The sequence below is a fragment of the Sturnus vulgaris genome, chromosome 2, assembly GCF_052056855.1.
Source record: "Sturnus vulgaris isolate bStuVul1 chromosome 2, bStuVul1.hap1, whole genome shotgun sequence".
NCBI classification, from domain to species: domain Eukaryota; kingdom Metazoa; phylum Chordata; class Aves; order Passeriformes; family Sturnidae; genus Sturnus; species Sturnus vulgaris.
In genome coordinates, this window is record NC_142244.1 from 99,243,298 (window position 1) to 99,259,294 (window position 15,997).

Here is a 15,997-nt window from a genome sequence, read left to right on the forward strand (position 1 = left end):
GCTCCTCCAAAGCTGATTTTAGTAATTTCTCCTAAAACCTGACCTTGCAGTGTTTATTGATGCCTCCACAACATCACGATTATATTACCACAGTGCCCATGGTATCCCACCTTCAAAATCTCTTGGAAACTACAGCTAACCCAAAATGAAACTGATGCTATTGGCTACACGTATTAACCTTGTTTAACAGAATTGTACTGGCTCTGTCTTTGCCGTGGGCTGCAATTCACATTACTGATGCACCTTGAGAAAACTCTGCAGACTTTGGGTCATTCAGATGTGGGAAACAGCAAATCCTTTCACTGTAATGCTCTGCAGTTGGGCACCTACAAGGTGTGCATGCTGAAAGAAATGCAGTATTTGTACAGCTGGGGGCCAAAGACTTGAAAGTTCATTTCTTAGGTTAGACTGACGGATTTACTCAGGGCAAAAGTTACATGAATTAGTCAAAACTGTGTGGTTTTCTTTTTAAGCTTGCACTCACTTTTAAATCTAGTAATGGTGACTGCTAGGATAGTGCAGAGGAGGCTGCATTTCTTCTTTCCTGTTTCTTCCTCTGTGCTTTTGCCTGAGGTAGAGCTAAATAGGCAAATGAGTATTACAGTTCAATGCTTGTGAAAGGGATAATTCTTTCACACCTACCTGCACTATCACAAAATTAATAATTAAGCTTCTTTCTTTATGTTTCATCACAACAGTCCTAGACATGCTGTGGGTTTTGTTTCATGTTTAAGAAGTTCAGCAGAAATCTCATGAGTTACTGTCAAGAGAGAAGTTTGGGAGTTTGGGGTTTTTTCTTTTAAATCTGGACTTGCTAGTTAGAAAAATGACATTTGGTTTGCCTGAGGGTTGGTAAAATAAACGTTGTGCTATTTGATATTCACATATTTTTCTGATAAAAGAGGTATCAGAATTGCTGTGTTGTAGGCCACAGCACCCATGAATCCGTCCACTTACTGCAAAAAATCCTCTTGCAGTAGTAAGCGTTTCCAGTGTTGGTACCAGGTTTGGGTGCTGACAGCTAAGCTTTTCATAAATCCATTATTATCACTGAAAGTTCTGGCCTATTAAATGATGGTAGATAATTCATCTATCTCCTGTGAAACTATTAAACATGGTAGAGAGAATATCTTCTACACTCCAATACACAGTTGAAACAGAAAAAAGCTACAGCTGTCAAAGTTTCTCTGCAGGCAAAGTGCTGACAGTGATAAAGATTTTGAGAATTGATGCTGTCAATTCCAGTCTGGCTCTAAGACTGGTTGGATTGAGTCACTGCTTGGGCTGCTAAGAGTTAATTTATCTTGGGAGAAATTTACACCTCTGTGTAAAAGGGGAAGCATAATACAGCCAAATTATCCGAGACAGTGCTTCTGAAATTCTTAATTTCGTGATGTCCACTAGCTTTGACAGAGTTATTTAAGATGAAACATGAGAAGAGTTTCCACCTGCAGTTTTGTTTTCCCTTGAGAGACTTGCTTCAAAGGGGCAGCCCAGGCTCTGTGAGTTGCACCTGAGGACAGGCTTTCAAGGCTTAAGCATTTTAAGTTTTTGTGGGAAAATGTAGGTAATTTCTGAGGGTATTCTTGTTGCTTTGGCTTAGATATTACCATGGGGAAGCTTTTTGCATTAGTGCTATAATGAAGATTTATTTCAACGTTGATTTACAGATTTTTAACTGACTTCTGACATTTTTTCCTTCATCAAATCAGGTCATTCATCTATGGTATATTTAAAATAAAAAAATCTCGCATAGCTTCCTTTAGAGGAAGCAGCTGTGGGGCAATAATAGATACATAAGTGTCTACAGCGGGAATTTTTTATCATAGCAAGACATTAAGTGGTGTTTATTTACTCTGTAAGACCTTAGGGCAAATTAATTAATATTCAGAGATTGTGTGGGTTTTTCTAAACAGACATTGCAGCTCCAGTGCATAGGTACTCATTGGAAACATGGTAGAGAAACCCAGCACGTTGTGTTGTACTGAAAATGATGGTCCTGTTTTCTGCTCTGTGTGACTGCAGTGTTATCCATGATCCTTGTACAGACTAATTGCTGGTCATGCCCCAGGGGAGCCACAGCTGTGGTTATTCTGCTGTGATTATATTTATACATTATGTTAATCCATAAAGAAACTAAAATCCCAGCTCATCACCAGGAGTTTTGCTAATGTGTTGAATGTTCTCCTCACTGATTTGTACACTTTTTAGGAGTTGCTTTAGAAAATGCATTTTAGGTTGTTTTTTTGCAGAAAGGTGGCATAATTACTGATGTCCTGTTAGAATCTTCTATGTAGCCATGCTATGTACTTCTGTATAGTCTAGTCTAGTATAGTATAGTCCACCAGGGGTAATTTGAAAATATTGAAGCTGTTTATCAATTTGAAAGAAAGAAAAATGTTGTGTACTAGATATCCTGCATTTCTTTCCCAGAGATATAATGCATTCTCTGCTTTTGTAATTCAGTGTCTTTTGAAGATGGCCTATTTAGCATTTAAACTTCCCTGTGCCTTTAAAAGCCAGAAGAGAGTGGGATAATAAATTAGTTACCCAATTAATGTTTTGTTCATTATGAAAGAGTTAAGAGAAATATGCTGAAACAGGATAGTAATGGCACTGGTTTGGTTTCTCCTCATCTGTACTGTTTAGAAAAAAGAAAATTATTTATCTGAAACTATGCAGAAGTAGTATTTTAAAAGAAATCAGATTGGAAAACTATTTAAGCAGCTAAATGTATTTAGAGGAATTGAATAGAATTCACTAAAACATATTCCAAAGTTATGTGACTGATTATTCCAGGTTTAAATCAAGAGTAAAATTGCTGTTATATATAGGTGCCGTTACCCCAGCCACCTGCCCAGCCAGTAATTTCACGTGCCTCCTATAAATCTGGCCCCCAGTTTCAGTTTCCTAAAATTGCTCAGGTGCCTGCAAAAGGAAATGTACGTATGAAGCAGAGGATAAATGCACTGTTTGGTCTGTGGCCCACTAAGGGCAGCACCAAATTCAGCCCTCCTTTAAGGAACATCCCTTCACTGTCTTCTCCATGCAAATGGTGCTGTGCAGTTTGTCCTCTGCCCTGTCCTGGCCAGGGCAGCAAAGGCTCATTGCTTTTCTTGAGTTGAGCTGGCACTGGGGACAGTCACAGGGGGGTTGGTGAATTACTTCATTCATCCACTGCCCACGTGCGAGGTGGTGCCAGGGTTTTCCATGGCTTTGCTTCACGGTGATTGGTCCAATGGAGGAGCTGAGAGATAAGGGGATCAATCAACGTGTTTGCATAGGTTGACTTTTAAACATAGTGCAAATCCAAAGTCAAACCTTGTGTACCAGAGTTACAATTAGTAAAAAGGAAAGAATTTTTTTAACTTTTCTTTTTGGTTGATATTTAAACATGGTTACATTTCTTGACACTTAGCAGCCCAAGGCATAGATTAGCAACAGCACCAATGCTAGCTAAATTAACATGTCCAATAACTTTCCTGTGCTTTCCTAATGGGGTGAAATTTTAAAGCTTGCTCACTGTGACACCAATGTAACCTTTAGGCCATAACTTTTTAAAAATTTATTTTCTTCTTCCATTGTCCCTTTGCAAGAAGTGTGTATTACTTGTATAACAGCCCAGAGTGAGGCTGCTGCTGCAGGGAGAGCTGTAAGAGAACTGCTGGATTTTAGCTGCTTGGCTAACCCACTGAAATACCCCAGTAAGAAAGCTTTTCTGCCCAGAAAGCCTACTGTCCACGGGGACAGGACTGGCAAGTAGTTAATAATGTGAAGCATTGTATTTATTGCTCCATGCACAGATTCAGAGGGCATCATTTGTATTGCCTGCCTTCAGTATCTGATTGATGCCCCAAGTGACCCTTGTGAAGAGAGCTCTCGCTACCACTCTCCTGTGACTGAGTCCTTTTGGCTCATGAAGGACAGTGCAAGCTTCCTAAATTAGAAGTCAGAGTATTATTCCAGCAAAATTCAGAGACAGCAAAGACATTCTGTGTCTGGAAGGATGGCAGTAGTTGTGTGGCTCCATATGGCCTGAGCACACAGTCCCTCTCTCACTAAAAGTGTGTACGTGTGCACATGTATGTCACTAAGTGTTTGCTGACAGCAGCTCAGCGTGCACAGTGCTCATCACCACCCAGTGCTTTCGGCACAAAACCAGACAATTTGTTTTGATTATAAAATATTTAATTTATGAGCAGCATCTAATCTCCCTTTCTCCGTATTGCAGACTTGGTCCATCTGTATAAAACAGAGTAACTTGTATGACTGCAGGATATCTTGTGTATTCACAAAAATACATCTCCTGGGAAAGTTCCACTAAAGCTTGGAATCAACAAATGGAGAATCTTTGCATTCTCCTTTGGATACTTGCACTAATAATTAGTCACAGGTGATGGAAGGCATGTGCTTTATTTCTCATTTGAGTTTTTTGTCAGCTTCCAGATGCTGTTTTGTTTTATGTAAACCATTTGCTAGATTAACAAACCAGTTGGTACTTACTATATTCTCCCAATGAAAATACTTAGGTGCCGCAATTAGGTCATCTGTCTTTTTTTTTTCTTTTTTCTTTTTTTTTTTTGCTAATAAACTATACCAGTGGAACTCTCCAGATATTTCATAGTAAAGTACTTTCTACACTGTTCTAATCACTTTTGCAGCTGTATTCTGTGATCTCTGGTGATGGATTATTTTTCAATCTCTTTGTAAGTTGTGAAGACCTTTTCCTACTGTAATTATCGTTTGTAATGCTAATATTACAGATGAAAGTTTAAAAGAAAATTTTTGTCTTTGCCTAATGTTTATTTCAAAGCACATATTAGTATTTACTTCTGTATGAAATTGGATTTGAAGAAACTCTTGTTGTTGAGTAAAACACTGTGGGTAGAGCCATGATACCATATGATTATTGTAATCATCAATACATGTATGCTCTCACCCAGCTATAAGGGAAATATATGTAACTTTTAAGCTTTGCTGACACTTGCAGGTAATAAAATGATAATAATCATATCTTTTCACTTCTAATATGTCATTTTCACTTTACTTTTCACTTTTTCAATAGAGAGCCTGTATTTGCCATAAAGTTGTCTTGCAAGGTAACAAAAGCTGGTCTTACCAAAGGATGTGATGAGCTCTTCCAGCCTGTTACCAGTGCTGCTTGCATTGCTGCCTCCTGCCTCTCTAGCATTTTGGCAAGATGAATAGCCTTTAAGTGATCCTTTCACTGATAGAAACCACCAGTTATCCAGTTTATAAGATTTGTAAACAGAACAAATGAAAACATGACCCAACCAGTTTATGAGTATAATTATGACAGAAAGCATTAATAGAATTTCTTCAATAACTCTGATTCATCCACAGTGCTACAGTAGGAGTAGCTGATATTCTACAATGTCCTTTAAACTCCGTGAATCTTGCAGAAACCTTCATTCCACATGAGCCAGTTATTTTCCTGGTATTTGACATGAGATCAGTCTCAGCCTGTGTTAGTTACTGTTGCATAGTATAATGTAAGGGTATTGAATAGAGATAATTTTAGTATAATAATACTCTTAAAATTTTTCCCATAAGACATGGTAAATCCTCTAATTGTTGCTTGGATTTTCAAATTTCATATTTGCACACAGTTATGCTTCTTGAGTATATTGTATTCTGCAAAAACATAACATGCTCCACAGGAAAAATGAGATGGGAGACAAATAGTTGATGCTGCAACCCTGGCAGTGTTCAAGGCCAGGTTGGATTGGGCTTTTAGTGGGAGGTGTCCCTGCCCATGGCAGGATGATTGGAACAAGATAATCTTTAAGTCTCTTCAAACCCCAACCAATCAATGATTCTATAATTACAAAAAAATAAAATAAACAAAAAAATACGATGAGATGGAGAGATGAGAACAGTTGACTCAGAATGCCCTCTGAGAATTAGGTGATTAGATACATAGCCACATAGATAAAGATTTATATGCATTCAGTAGACTAACACAGAAAAACTGTGGATGTCCAGCTGATGTATTGTTAATAGTTTGTGATGCTTCAGTGGGCGAGTGTTGTCCCTTGTGTAGTCATTCACCTCCAGTTAGGATAGATGTAACTCTTTCTGAAGTGAGTAGTTGTATTTGGTAAGATGGTGTATTTATGTCACAATGAAATAAATGAGAACATGTTGTAGTACTGCAGACTGAGAATTAGAACTGGATTTATGAAAGCTTTTCCTGATGATGTGTTTAAATATGTTAACTATTAAATTTATTGTATCATAAAATGATACTTAAGGTATAGTTGTTGTGGTTTAACTTCAGCTGGTCACTAAGTACCACACAACCACTTGCTCCATCTCCCTACTCACTCAGTGGGATGGAGAGGAAAATCGGAAAAAAGTAAAACCCACGTGTTGAGATGAGTTTAGTAATGGAAATAAGTAATTAGTAAGTAAAATAAAATGCTAATTATAATATTAATAAATATAATAAAGATTAAAAGGGAGATAACAAACCAAGAGAGAGAAATAAAATGCAAAAAGGACAAGTGGTGCACAATACAATTGCTCACTGCCTGCTGACGGGTGCTCAGCCCAGCCCCAAGCAGTGAACAGCCCCTCCCAGCCAGTGACATTGTATGGCATGGATTGGCCAGACCATGACAGCTGTTCCACCCATGCTTCCACCAGCTTCTTGTGCACCTGCTCACTGGCAGAGCACAGGAAACTGAAAAATCCCTGACTCAGTGTGAGCACTGCTCACTAACAGCTAAAACATCACTGTGTTACTAACATTGCACTGCATCAGCTGCTAGGAAGAAAATGAACTCTATCCCAGACAAAACCAGGACAATAGTTTTAAAAACTGTCAGACATTTGTGTGGAAGAGGATAATTAATTTTAAAAGTCTCCAATGACTATCTCATTTCAGTTTACAGCATTTAATTATTAAATTATGTAGACAAAAATTGAGCATAAGACTTAAGGCTTGAAATGGAAGAATAAGAAGCTAGTCAATGTACGTGGTGCTCGAATGGCAAAAGCAATAAGAAATAAGGCTTTACTCATCATGCTTGTTGGCAGGCTTGGAAAAGTCTCCAAATATATTTATTATTGCAGATGAATGCCAGGCTGTCTTTCATATTTGAATTTCATAAATGCTTGCCCTGAAAACATTCAAGAAGGTGACTTTTTTTGCCTGCCTATTTCTTGCACAGAGGTGATGCTCAATCAGTTTCCCACTGGAGGCTTTCTGAGGGAGCACTTTTGTGTGTCTCATTGCTCTGAGACAGCACACTGCCATTTCAGTCCTGTGCTCAGCCGTGGTTTGGGTGAATTGCTTGCTGTTGTTATACTAGACCAGAGAGGCTGAAAATTGTTGAGTCTTACGGTATATTAGGATCCTTCCAAGCTCCTGAAAAAGTGCATGGCTTTGCAAAGTGCTCAAGTGCTGTGTGTCACTGTGGGTTGCCCTCACCTCTCTAATTCTTTTGGTGATAGGTATTGAGTTGTTTGCTCTTACAGTTTAGCTAAAGTTCCTAATCTGGGAGCTCAGACCTTGGTGAATGCCAAAAGCAAAAGGAGTCAAGTGCTTGTGTGTTGATGAGGTGATGGACACTGGTTTGACAGGTACCTCTGTCTCTCATTGCAGCCCCCTCAGCTGTCAGATGCGGTGATCTCCATGGTAACTCAAACCCCCAGACTCTGGACAGCAGCCTGCGAGGAGCAGCATTCAGCAGCTCAAGGGTCTCACGACCAGGTAAGCCAAAAGGAAACACCAAATAAGAGCTCACTGGTGTGCCACTTCCTGTACTGTCAGGTTTTTCCTTGGTGAAGTCACCCAGGCAGTCAGGTCCTGTGCACGTACATGATGATGGACTCTTGCCAGTGTTGTCACTTAAGGCTGTGGCAGTCCAGCTCTCTTGAACAGAGGCATTTGACAAAAAATCTACATTTGTTCAGGGTTGGTTTTAAAGATAAAGATTGAAGAAGCAAAACAAAGAAGTACTGTACAGTTCTTTGGTGTTAAGTAATTGCTATGGTAGGAAATAATCCCAAAACATGTCAGCAGTAAGACCTGGCTTGCCACTGTACCTACACCACCATCAGTACTGCCCGAGCTCTAACTTTAGGCCTGAGCAATCTTATTCTGCTGCAGTAGATCAGAGACAGCTTCTGTGTTCATGTAACATTCATTGGTTCTCTGCAGCATTTTCAGATTGCTGCTGTGCTCTTTCCACATGAATTTCTGTGCTGATAGCAGCAGGTGGGGCATTCTGGTTAACATCTTACGAAGGTACAGAATTCTTCCTCTTTTTTTGTGAATAATGGAGAAAAGAACTAGATCTTTGCCATTTTGGGAAAACAGTGCAGGGACTATATAAGTATATTCACTATTCCAGTACCACTGATGCTGTAGCCTAAGGTATTATCTCTGGTCTCATGCACTTACATGTGTGGGAAGTTTATTACTCCCTTTTGTTGTCAGGCTTCACTGTCATTTGTATTGAGTTGTTTCTATGCCATTAAGATTGTATGTATTTTGGAAGTCCATGGTTTCTGTGCAGTTTTCTGGGTATTAACTTCATTGTTTCTTTCTTGCTACGTAAGTCCACTTGGCTGAAATACACTGTCCCAACCATACAAAGAAGTCTGTATTATTCTGGACAACAATTCTGCCACCTTTACTGACCAGTTTGACAATTTTTGTGCTCCTACTACTATCAACAATATTTACTTTTGTATCATTGATGAAACTCTTAAATAGTGTTGAGGGAGTACTGGATTGTTTTATTGAAGGACTGTAGAGCACTTTTTCAGTTAATATTTCCTGTTAACAGCTGCTTTTTCATATCTATATCTTAATCACATATGATGATAATGATAATAAGTTATTACTCTGAGTTTTGTGTGGCTGTAAGGTAAATGCCATTCATTTATAGAATAACTTCTGCTGACCAGAGTTTGTAACTCTATCAGATGATTAAATAAAATTCTCTATTTTATTTAGCAAGCTTCTATAAAATCATGTTGACTGGCATCAGTTTTGTTAATGTAATTTCCTAGTGAATTTATCCTTTATAAGTTCAGTGGTGTTTTTGCCTGAGATTAGTAATGGCGTAGAGCTCTAAAATTACTGAGATCATACTGCTTACCATCCTCAACTATTAGAAAATACTAGCAGCCTTACTGAATTTCTATGGTGCTCCAAAATGTATTGAAAATTAGCATCATTGAAATGATCCTCCCACAAACATTTTTAAGACTCTTAAAGCACAAATTATTGCCGTGTGCTAATTCAAAGTTGTCTTCTAACATTAGTTTTGGTTACTAACAGCCTCCTTGTCCCTAAAAATACTTTTCTTCTACTTAGAAGAAAGTATATGTTGCTTGTTTGGGGTTTTTTGTGTAGTGTGTTTGTATTCCTTTAAAACATGAATCCCAAGGTGGAGGTCTTATGCTGTTTCAGTTAGCCACATTTTCCTATTAGAATTAATTTCATTGGGTTTTCAAGTGTAATCTATATTTCAAGCTAATTGCACCCGTAACTCAGAATGGGAGTGTGATTTTTTTTTTGCCACAGATTGCCTTTTTTGGGCTATTTAATCATTACCTTTGGTCCCTGGTGGCAGAGGGGTAGCGAGAGCTCTCCACATTTTTGCCCTTGTACTTTCTCCCAAGTGCAAATTTCTTCCCTAGTTTACTGTACTGGGCTAATGAACTTCCATGCTTGCTCTTAACTAAACTTTTCAAATACCAAAATGATAATTACACTCTGGGCCTGTGCATTCAATATGTATTCTAGCAGTAAAATTTGGGAGTGTCTGATGAGTTACTACTGACTGCATGACATTTCGAGCTTACTTCTTTCAGATGAACATCCTTCACAGTTCTTTTTGTACTTCACAAATATATACTTAAGCAGAGCATCCAGTTCTCTATTATGGTTTGGTGGCTTTCTTTATCTCAAATTGCCAGGAGTATATTTTTCTGGGATCTGCTAGCATGTTATCTGTATGAATTCAAGACCTTCACATCCTGAATTACCAGTAATTTTGTGGAATAATGGTGCTAATAATGTAGAGTACCATCTTCCATACCTTTTGTCTGGCTCTTAGTGGAAATGTCCCCAGCAGTTAGAATGATAATTATTGATAACTGCTGTTGGTATGATTGGTGTGACAGTGGTAAGAGGTCAGCTTTATCAGGATCATGTGGGCTATGTTGTATGAATGCACAGGGAATTACAGTATTTTGACTGGAAAACCTTGTAAAAAGCAAGATAAAGCAAAGAGATGAGGCAAAATTAGATGTCAAAAAATGAAAGGTTGGAGAAGTTCAGTTTGAAGAAGTAGGAAAGATAGGTGTATACACATGATACCTAGGAAGAAACAGGTCACCTTTTCCTAGTTTTATGTTTCTTGTATGAATTTTGAATTTAAGAACAAAATGGATAGGATGTAGTGGAAGGTACTTCAAATGTATAAGTATATCAACAGATTTCTGTTGTTCAAAGAGCTTGGAAAAAGTACAGTTCAGGAATGTCACAACTAAAATGTGGTAGTGCAAGTTGCGACTGTTGGTAGAAGTGCAGAGGCACAGATTAATACAAGAAAATGTTCATTATTTTTTTTAAAGTTTCCAGTACAGTTTTTTTTCAGAAGCATTCATTTGGTGTGATTGAGAAGAATGTTTCATTATCTATAAGTTAGCACTAACGTTCTTTATTTTGAGGAAATTCGTATCTTCTTGTTGCATAAGAACACTGCATTTAATACAAAGAAATTAGGAGAAACTATAAACAAAAAGTTTGCTTGCAAATTCACAATTCAGAAAAGTACAATAATACCCCCGTGCGTGCTGTTCCATAACAGCTTTTATAATTTTTTTACAGTTACTAATTTTTAATTTTTTTTTCAATTTATTTAGAACTTTAAAAGTGATATTGCACAGGCACAGGGTACAGAGACTTTCTCTATGTTAACTGAAGTTATTGTTGGCACCTGATCCCAACAAATAATTTTATTGGTCAGTTAGATTTATGGACTAGAAAATCAAACTGCTTTTAAACAATATCCTTTATAATTCTGAGGTTAAATTAATAAACTCTGTATTGATTTTGTTTTCTAACATTGTTTTTCAAGTGTTGCCATCAAATAATATTGCACCTGTGGGTATACACATGAACTATTTATTCATAGAGTGGCTATTCTTAAAAGTCTAATGGCATCATAACTGATGATTGTTCACTGAAAAATAGTTAACTGTTGTAATAATATTTTTTAAATAAGCATATTTTAAAATAACATGAACATTCTTCAAATGTACAGCTGTTTAATGGCTGAAGTAGATCTTTATATATATATATATAATTTTTTTTAATATATATATTCCCTGGTATTTCTCTTGCTACTTGGTGAATCATGGTTAACTGAACTCTGATTTTATTAATGAAATATTAATTAGTATTTTTTGGGCTATCAACCAAGTCAGAAAAAAGTATACGTAGCTAGAAAATGGACCTATATATTTTATATTGTGGTTGAGAGATGAAACTACTATTCCAGTCATGGCTAGATTCTGAAATACTTGCTTTGAGTCTTTCTCTTACACAGTAAAGTTTTAAACTACTGCTAGTGGAATAAAATTATTGTGCTGCTTTTTAAAAAAATCTTTCGTTTTTAATGATAGTAAGAGGATGCTAGCATTCCAAAATGAGGTGGCAAAATGCCTTATCCTTTGATTTGTAAACTAAGCTGGTGATTATTTAAGGCATAGCTCAGACCTTGTAGGACTGAACTGTGATAATCCCATACTCTGCTATTTGATTTGTAGAGCACATTATGATACTACATTAACTGTGCCAGTCCCTTGGAAGTGCTAATAAGAGATATGCAAAGTGGGAAAAGGCAATTTTTGTTGTAGTCATTAATAAGTATGTATTTCATTCAGCTGCAGTGCCAGCTGAAGTGAAAGGTTCATACCTTCATGAGCAAACACCGTGCCACAAGGAGGGGAAAGTGGAGCTCTGCCGAGCCCAAAACTGCTCCTCTGACTTTGCCCAGCAAAGACTTCACACAGGTCAACAGTGCTTTTTCATCCACCCAAAGTCTGCTTAACTTGTCTGGGCAGAACTGCAGAAATATGCCTGGGTCAGTGAACTCAGCTTAGGCTGCAGCACTCTTGGGGAGCTCAGGTATTTATTTCTTGGGACAGGTACTGTGCACACAGTGTGTGTGTGTAGCACATTCCAGAGACACAGTAATGAGGGACTGTGTATGTGCAGTAAATTGGCTGCTTCCCAAACAGAGCTAGGATAGGATAGTTTTCCTCCCAAAATAAATAGGATTTTCTGCTTTGTAAAGGTTGATTCAAACAAGGCTTTTATTTTAAACTGAATTATTTTTCCACATCATGGTGTGGAAATGGAATTACTACAGGCAGTCTAGTTAAACATGCTCCTGAATAATTTGAATGTCTCATGCAGCCATCCCACACAGAAACAGGACAGGTAATACAATTTTTTTTCAGTAAGTTGTTAATTAAGCCTTGGAGATGTACAAGATCTGTATTTCCATTTACATTTTTGTATGATTTTGTTCCTATATGAACTGCTTTGATTTAATGGAAGATGAATATAATTGATGGATAGACATACTGATATATAGATAGTACATGCTAAAAATTTGTGCCCCATATACAGATTAACATCAGTTAATTTCAGAAGAAATTCCATCTTCAAGCAGCCTGTGAACATTTTCACTGGCTATTTTACTGTCTAGTCTTCACTCTAAATGCTGTCAATTAAGAGAAATAAAACTATTATTTTTTTCTCAAAAGTTTACTTAATGTAGTGGTGAAAGTTAAAGTGTAGTTCTTTGGTGTAAACTGGATATATTTATAATTAATCAGAGTGGATTTGCAAACACGGTCATCACTGATAGTGTGTTTTTACTTAACGGACTGCAGTCACAGGTTCACACTTGGCTTTGTAATCCAGGACCTTGGTCCAAGCTTGGGTTTTTTTTCACAAATGTGAATACAGTGATTAGTAAAGTTGTTGTAATGGCATATTTGGAGAGTGAGTGATCACCACATAAAAGCTGTGGTGATTTAAGGTATCACATGAGCCCACACCTCAGCTGCAAAAGCAGAGCGCTCAAGTCCCCCAGCTGTTCTAGTGCAAAGTCCATTCCCAGCCAGCTCTTGCTGAAGTCTCTTAAAATGACCAGGATGTTCTAACTTTAAAGACTGCAATGAGAGATCAGTCAGTCTTTAGCTCGGGTTCAGCTGCCAGGGACAGTAAACCCCAGGTAAGGAGCAGAGGCAAACAGCTGCAGCACAGCTGGTTTCACACCGGTGCCATCATTTGTGCAGTAGGTCTCAGAATAGGCTTTTATTGACTTGTCCATAGCCTTTGAATAATCTCTGCTGTGTTCAGACCTTCAGGTGTGAGATGGCTGCCCAGGGTTGTATAATGTATATATCTATGCAGCTATAGATATATCTGTATCTTCTAATAAATGGTTCTGGAAATGGGGTTAATATGGACGGCACCTACTCAGAAAATATTGGGGGAACAGGGAAGGAACTCTCCTGAACGTCTCTGTTGTAACAGAACAAAGTGGGTTTGTAATTTTTGTTTTATCTGAACGGGCTAATATTTTTTATTGGTTGCTCTGTAAGCTGCAATGTGATTTAGCAAGCATCCCAAATGTCTGTAACATGAATTGTGTTTATCGTCAACCTAAATCAGTTTAAATAAGCTTAGTTCAACTGATGCATGCACAAATTAATTTCCCTTTTATCTAACCAGCTTGCAGTCCTAATAAACAGAATAATCAATCATAGCTGCCTTCATCTATAGCGTGATTGTATATCTCTGATCAAGGAAATGCAGAATAATTTCTCTCTAGTCCCTACTTAGTTCCCCCTGTAATCAAGGTTTCTGGATATAATGATTCACCTTAATCATTTTTACATTTCTTGAAAGAAAAAAAAACAGTTGGGGTTTTTTGTTTGTTTGTCTGTTTAAAGGATAATTACATTCAACATTGTAAAACTAATTTTGAAAGTATAAGATATTTTTGTTTCTCTGCTACACAGAAAAGAATGCCAGTCTGACTCAGGGAACTCTTTGTAAACACAATGGCAATGATACCATGCTTTGAACAGTTTGTACTGTGCACTCTTCCTTTTTAGTAATAGCTGGTTTGAGGCCACTGGCATCTTTCTTACTGATTGAAGTAAGTCCAAGACTCTGGCTAGACATTTTCTTTCTTCATTGATTTATCAAGTGCCAAGCAAAACCTGAGGTTAGCTTCGTGTGAGATGCTAGAAATTGCCGAAACAATTTAAACTTCCCTTTAGGTCAGTGGCCTTCAAATAATGCTTTAACTTTTATGCTGAACTATATGCACTATAAATCAGGTGTCTTCAATCTTTCAATTTTATACATATATAGTATATCATACATTTAGTAATACTTTTGTCTAGATAGGCAATTATAAAAAATATATAATATATAAAACATTTATTTACAGTCTCATTTTACAGCTTCGTAGTGCAGTTTTGCCTTTGGTAACCAATTCTGCCTCTTGAAACTGAAAAATGCATCAAGGAAACCTTATGTTTTCGGTAGTTTATCTCAAAATGTGTCTTTAGAATATGTCCCATTAAGTGCAGTTGATAATATTAGAAAACAGCAGTCTGTATGAAGAAATATTACTACTGTACTAGTTATTGGCAATTTCTGGACTGCTGGTTTAGAAATACTGTTCCAAATCAAGGTATAGCAAGGACTTGACTTTGAGATTACTCTTTTCCTCTGTATTAAAAATAGAGCATCATTATGCAAAAATAATAATTCTTTTACTGGCACAAAAGAAGGGTGCAGTGCACTTTTTTGAATAAACATTGTAATACGACCTTAAACAACAGTGTCTCTACTTGTCCCTTATGTGATTCCATACCATGAATACAGATATTAAACATCTTTGGTCATTTATGGCTCAATAATTAGCTTGAAAATTTGACCTCAATTGTAAATTAATCTCATGTTTAAAAATAAATTGCATCAGGTTTCAGAACAATAATCTCATTTCACATTTCTACTTTCAAGCTTTTTTTTTTTTTAAAATTCTTTATTTTTCAAGTCATAAATTCTGCTGTGTTAAAATATGACTAAGTCTAAACTTGGTATCTGAAATGACATGAGGTCTTTCCAGCCATGTTTACATTGCCTCCAACATTTCCAGATAAATTGTTTCATTCCAATATTTTGTTTAGTTCCTTCTTTTAAAGAGCTCTAGGTTTATGTCAAGCTATAAATCATAGCTGGATGACTCTGTTTTAAACCATTTGAGTTGATAAATCGTTGTTTAGTAGTAAACTGGAGAAGCTGTTTTTACTTGTAATGTCTTGCATGCATTTGATTTCTCTCTAGATAGAGAACTGATAGGTCTTTGTAAATCATCTACTTTAAGAGTGAGCCCAAATCTTCTGAATTTAACCTAATTATATAATGTTTTGGAAATCTGTTAATATATACAGTCTTTGCAAGCTCAAAGAGTGAAAATTTTCCCCATTAAGCACACATTTGAAATTATGCAAAGTTCATTAAAAAGGAGAAAAGTAACAAATACTCTATCAGTTTTTAAAATAATAACCCTGGGCCAGAGCAGCAAAAGTTAAGGAAGCAAAGCCATTTGTAGTGCCATGAATGTGAAAATTGTGTTCTGAGGAATGGTATCAGTTGATGCACTTGGGTCAGGGAGGTTAAGTGAGAGGAGGGTGGAATGGTCAGACAGCCCTGGCTGGGAGGCCTAAGCCTGGGGATCCTCTGCATTTGTCTTCTCCATAGGTGTTGGATTAGCTAGTGTGGCCAAAACAAAAAAAAAAAAAAATGAGGTAAAAAAGCCTTGGTATTAAGCCTGCTGTTACTGCCTATTACCAGTTTTGTATAAATACAGGTTTGCCAACTGTTCTTCCTGTTTTTTTCCTACCAATTAACCATCTT

At 37.1% G+C, this 15,997-nt stretch overlaps 1 protein-coding gene across 3 annotated transcripts in view; it reads left to right on the plus strand.

The window, feature by feature from the left end:
* Nucleotides 1-15,997, plus strand: part of TBL1X (transducin beta like 1 X-linked) — a 187,247-nt gene that overhangs the window by 96,235 nt on the left and 75,015 nt on the right. For all 3 annotated transcript variants that reach the window (XM_014882426.2, XM_088160184.1, XM_088160185.1), the window contains one exon: nt 7,631-7,738. The gene's annotated coding sequence lies outside the window, so the exon portion shown is untranslated. The remainder of the gene's footprint in view (nt 1-7,630; nt 7,739-15,997) is intronic.